The sequence below is a fragment of the Rutidosis leptorrhynchoides genome, chromosome 2 (assembly GCF_046630445.1).
Source record: "Rutidosis leptorrhynchoides isolate AG116_Rl617_1_P2 chromosome 2, CSIRO_AGI_Rlap_v1, whole genome shotgun sequence".
Taxonomy (NCBI): domain Eukaryota; kingdom Viridiplantae; phylum Streptophyta; class Magnoliopsida; order Asterales; family Asteraceae; genus Rutidosis; species Rutidosis leptorrhynchoides.
Window position 1 is genome coordinate 551,445,928 of NC_092334.1, and position 6,273 is coordinate 551,452,200.

The following is a 6,273-nucleotide window of genomic DNA, read 5'->3' on the forward strand; positions in this document are numbered from 1 at the left end:
TTTTATCGCATTTTTATTATTCGCAATTTCATTATCATTATTTACTTTACGCTTTAATTTAAAGTCTTGTATTTATTTTATATTTTACATTAGGTTTTAACTGCGACTAAAGTTTTAAAATCGACAAACCGGTCATTAAACGGTAAAAACCCCCTTTATAATAATAATATTACTTATATATATATTTGAATTTTTATAAAAGTAAACTAATATAGCGTTGAGCTTTGTTTAAAGATTTCCCTGTGGAACGAACCGGACTTACTAAAAACTACACTACTGTACGATTAGGTACACTGCCTATAAGTGTTGTAGCAAGGTTTAAGTATATCCATTCTATAAATAAATAAATATCTTGTGTAAAATTGTATCGTATTTAATAGTATTTTCTGCTAAAATTTAATAGTATTTTATACCCCTCTGCTTTAACATCAAGTATTTTTTGGCGCCGCTGCCGGGGAATCTTCTTAAAAACCGGAAGCGCAACGCTAATATAAAAAAAAAAAAAAAAAAGATTTTTAGTTACTTTTATTAAAAATTCGTTTTTGTAAAAATACGTTTTAAATATTCAAAAATATAAAAAGAAAACCAAAATATAAGTATTTTTAGGATTTTGTTAAATATTTAAGTTTTATAAAGTTTCTTTATTTTTATTTTAGTTTATAAAAATATAAGTTTTAATTTTAATATCTTTTATTTAATTAAAAAACAGAAAACAAAATAAAAAAAAAAAAAAAATAAAGAAAAACGCGTAAAAACAAAAGCTGTCAACTGAATTCCTGAATCCCGCGACTTGCGGGGTTTTCTTCTCTTTTTGCCGCGACTCGCGGAGGTCTTCTGACACACGGACAAAACCCTAAAGTTGCATTAATTACGGAGTTTTAATTTATTATTATTATTATTTAACTTAATTATTATTATTATTATTATTATTAATTTTAGTTTTATTTTTACTTTTTACTTTATATATGTATTTTGTTTAATTAGTTTTATTAAAATTGTAAAATTAGTAGTTTTTATTAAATAAATAATATAAAAATAATATTTTTTATAAAAATTGTACTTTTTACAACTTTTTGTATATTTTTATATTTTGTACCTTTTTAATCGTTGTAGCGTAATATTTGTATTTTTTAGCTCATATTTAATTTTAAACTTAGTTTTTGCTATAGTTATTTTTACTCCTATATTTTTAGGCTTTGCCGTAGAATTCCTTAAGTGATTTTTCTTTAGACTAAGATTTAGGTGCTTTAGAATTTTGCTACGCCTTTTTAAGTTTTAGTTTCTTTTTAAGTTATTTCCATTTGGGATTTAGTTTTTCCTGTAAGCTTTAATATTTTTAGACCTTTTACTATGTATCAATTATCATTCCAATTAGTAATTTCAATTTGCGATTATAATTTTAAGTTAGTTGTAGTAATAAGGTTAAATTAGTTAAGTATTTTTAAGTTTTTATAAGTTTCTTTTATTTTTCCGTCACCTTTTATTTTTCAACCATTTTTCTTTTTCGACATTTTTCGACGAACTCTTTTTCTCTCTTATTTCTCGCTATTCTAGTTTTTAGGACTTAGAATTTTTTCTACTTCTTATCTAAATTTCTTAAAATTACGAAAATTTATTTTAAGTGGTTAAATTAATAGACATCAAAATTTTCTGGTTCGTAGTAATAGTTGGATTTGTACGTGGACCGGGTTATTGGAGCCAAACAGTCCTCAATTATATTGAGACCAAACGAATCCTGCCCCTCTCACAATCAGAAAAGTCTATTGATTGGATAACTTATTATAATTTTTCTTTCCTTTTTAAAACTAATAGGATATTCTGTGAATGCACCGAGCAAGACGTTCATCACCTTTTGTACGTTCACCACCTGTAACTCGATCAAGACATCGTTTAACAAATATAACCGCCGTTGATTTTTCTTTAGAATCGTCATCCAGTCGACCAAGTACTTCAATTCAAATTTCCGATAATCCATTTTTTGAACCCAACCTCACAATTGAGAATCCAGAAAATATTCAGGAACGGTTCATAGATCCTAAACCATTAAACTTTCCTCCGGAACCACCAATCATTCAAACAGAGATTGTTGAGGAACGAACTATTAAATCAGAATCATCTAGTGATACCGATTCAACAAATTCAATTATGGAGAATCTGGAACCTTTAAGTATGGAAGACCGAATGAGAGCTAAACGCACTGGCCAAGGTCACGCAATTACTCATCCAGACATTAATGCGCCAGATTATGAAATCAAAGGACAAATTCTACACATGGTGACTAATCAATGCCAATTTAGTGGTGCGCCGAAGGAAGATCCAAATGAACATCTACGTACCTTTAATAGGATCTGCACACTATTTAAAATACGAGAAGTGGAGGATGAACAGATATATCTCATGTTATTTCCCTGGACTTTAAAGGGAGAAGCCAAAGATTGGTTGGAATCGTTACCTGAAGGGGCGATTGATACATGGGATGTTTTAGTTGACAAATTTCTTAAACAATTCTTTCCTGCATCTAAAGCCGTAAGACTTCAAGCAGAAATTGTTACGTTCACACAGAAACCAAATGAAACTTTATATGAGGCGTGGACAAGATATGGAAAGTTGTTAAGAGGATGTCCGCAACATGGTTTAGACACCTGTCAAATAGTACAAATATTTTACCGAGGATGCGACATCACTACAAGAAAAGACATAGATATAGCAGCTGGTGGTTCTATTATGAAGAAAACCGAAATTGATGCTTACAAAATTATTGATAATACTGCTTCCCACTCACATGAGTGGCACCAAGAAAAAGATATCATTAGATCATCTAAAGCAGCTAGAGCCGATTCTAGCCATGACTTAGATTCCATTTCCGCAAAGATAGATGCTGTGGAGAGACGAATGGAAAAGATGACTAAGGATATTCACTCAATACGAATTAGTTGTGAGCAGTGTGGAGGACCACATTTGACAAAAGATTGTCTAAGTATTGAATTAACAATGGAACAAAGAGAGAATATTTCATACATAAACCAAAGGCCTGGAAATAATTATCAGAATAATTATCAACCGCCAAGACCGATTTACAATCAAAACCAGAATTATAACCGAAATATTCCATACAACAACCAACAAGGTCCTAGCAATCAACAAGTATCCAATAATACTTACAATCAGCAAAGACCGAATTTTCAAAACAAACCACCACAACAAACCGATGATAAAAAGCCGAATTTAGAAGATATGATGACGAAGCTAGTTGAAACTCAAACGCAGTTTTTCACATCTCAAAAACAAACCAATGAACAAAATGCTCAAGCATTTAGAAATCAACAAGCTTCTATTCAAAATCTGGAACAAGAAGTAAGTAACCTAGCAAGGTTAATAGGTGAAAGAAAACCGGGAAGTCTACCGAGCGATACAAATGCTAACCCCCGGAATGAAACAGCTAAAGCTATTACCACAAGAAGTGGTACAACACTTAAACCACCTGAAATACCTGTAACTTCTGATGAAACTATTCCTACTCCACAAGAACCACAACCTGATCAAGATAAGGAAAAAGAACCGGTAGTTGAAAAGGTTAATGAAGATAACACAGTTAAGGATAAACCTTATGTTAAACCATATCAACCACCACTTCCTTACCCGAGTAAAATGAAGAAGGAAAAACTTGAAGCCGAGCAATCCAAATTCTTGGATATGTTTAAACAGATAAATGTAAATCTTCCTTTCATTGATGTAATTTCAGGAATGCCAAGATATGCTAAATTCTTGAAAGATCTAATCACGAATAGAAAGAAAATGGAAGAACTCTCGGCTGTTACTATGAATGCTAATTGTTCAGCAGTGCTGTTGAATAAGATACCAGAAAAACTATCTGATCCAGGAAGTTTCACAATTCCATGTTTTCTGGGTAGTCTTAGTTCAATAGAAGCATTGGCTGATTTAGGTGCTAGTATAAATTTAATGCCGTATTCACTATACGCTAAACTAGACCTTGGAGAATTGAAACCAACCAGAATAAGCATACAACTAGCCGATAGATCAATAAAATATCCTAGAGGGATAATGGAGAACATGCTAGTTAAAGTTGGTACTTTAGTATTTCCAGTAGATTTTGTTGTTTTGGACATGGAAGAAGATTCTCAAGTTCCTCTCATATTAGGAAGACCATTCTTAAACACGGCTAAAGCAATGATAGACGTGTTCGGTAAGAAACTGACCCTAAGTATAGAGGATGAGAGTGTTACCTTTTCAGTTGATAGAGCAATGCAACAACCACAATCTGCAGATGATACATGTTATTATATTCAAACTATAGATGCACATGCAGAATTATTAGTAGAATTTCCAGAATTACAAGGAACAGGAGAATGTTCTTTAGGAGAAGGTAATGAACCAATTGATGAAGCTGAAATGTTAGCTACACTTATAGCTAATGGATATGAACCAACAACAGAAGAAATTCAAATGCTAAAAGAAGAAGACAGATATCGATATAAATCATCGATAGAAGAACCTCCGAAATTAGAGTTAAAGCCACTTCCAAACCATTTGGAATACGCTTATTTACATGGTGAATCTGAATTACCTGTAATAATATCGTCTTCTCTTACTGAAAATGAGAAATCACAACTCATTTCTGTGTTGAAAGCTCATAAACCAGCCATTGCATGGAAGATTCATGATATTAAAGGAATAAGTCCTTCGTATTGCACACATAAAATCCTTATGGAAGAAGGTCATAAAACGTATGTGCAACGCCAACGAAGACTAAATCCTAATATGCAAGATGTAGTTAAGAAAGAGATTATTAAACTGCTAGATGCAGGTTTAATTTACCCAATTTCTGATAGTCCATGGGTAAGCCCAGTTCAATGCGTGCCTAAGAAGGGTGGCATGACTGTCATCACAAATGAGAAAAATGAGCTTATTCCTACTAGGACTGTAACAGGATGGCGTGTATGTATTGATTATAGAAAATTAAATGACGCCACCAGAAAAGATCACTTTCCCTTACCTTTCATAGATCAAATGTTGGAAAGATTAGCCGGAAATAGTTACTATTGTTTTCTAGATGGATTTTCCGGATATTTTCAAATTCCAATAGCACCCGAAGATCAAGAGAAAACCACATTCACGTGCCCTTATGGTACTTTTGCTTACAAACGCATGCCATTTGGACTTTGTAACGCCCCTGCAACCTTTCAAAGGTGTATGATGGCGATTTTTCATGACATGATAGAAGAATGCATGGAAGTATTCATGGATGACTTTTCAGTCTTCGGTGATACATTTAAATCATGTCTAGTTAATCTGGAACGAATGCTAATTAGATGCGAAAAATCAAATCTAGTACTTAATTGGGAGAAATGCCATTTCATGGTTAAAGAAGGCATCGTTCTTGGACATAAAATTTCAAAAGAAGGAATTGAAGTGGATAGAGCTAAAGTAGATGTAATTGCTAAACTTCCACATCCCACCAATGTTAGAGGAGTTAGGAGTTTTCTAGGGCATGCCGGTTTTTACCGACGTTTCATAAAAGATTTTTCTAAAATTGCCACTCCTATGAATAAACTCCTAGAAAAGGATGCGCCATTCATCTTTTCAGATGAATGTATCAAATCTTTTAATATTCTTAAAGAAAAACTCACTAATGCGCCGATCATGATAACACCAAATTGGAATCTACCATTTGAACTAATGTGCGATGCAAGTGATTTTGCAATGGGAGCCGTTTTAGGACAAAGGATTGAAAAACGATTTCAACCTATATATTATGCTAGTAAGACATTACAAGGAGCACAAACGAACTATACAACTACTGAAAAAGAACTCCTTGCTATTGTCTTTGCTTTTGACAAATTTCGATCATATCTCGTTCTAGCAAAAACGGTGGTCTATACCGACCATTCTGCTCTTAGATACCTATTTTCAAAACAAGATGCTAAACCAAGATTAATCCGTTGGATCTTACTCTTACAAGAGTTTGATATTGAAATCCGAGATAAAAAAGGAGCAGAAAATCTCGCCGCTGATCATCTTTCTCGTCTTGAAAATCCCGAATTAGAAGTTCTGAATGAATCGGCCATACAAGACAACTTTCCTGATGAATATCTATTGAAGATAGATTATAAAGAAATCCCATGGTTTGCAGACTATGCAAACTACTTGGTTTGTGGATTCCTTGAAAAAGGATTATCGTACCAAAGACGAAAGAAATTCTTCAGTAATATAAAACACTATTTCTGGGAAGATCCACATCTGTTTAAAAGTTGT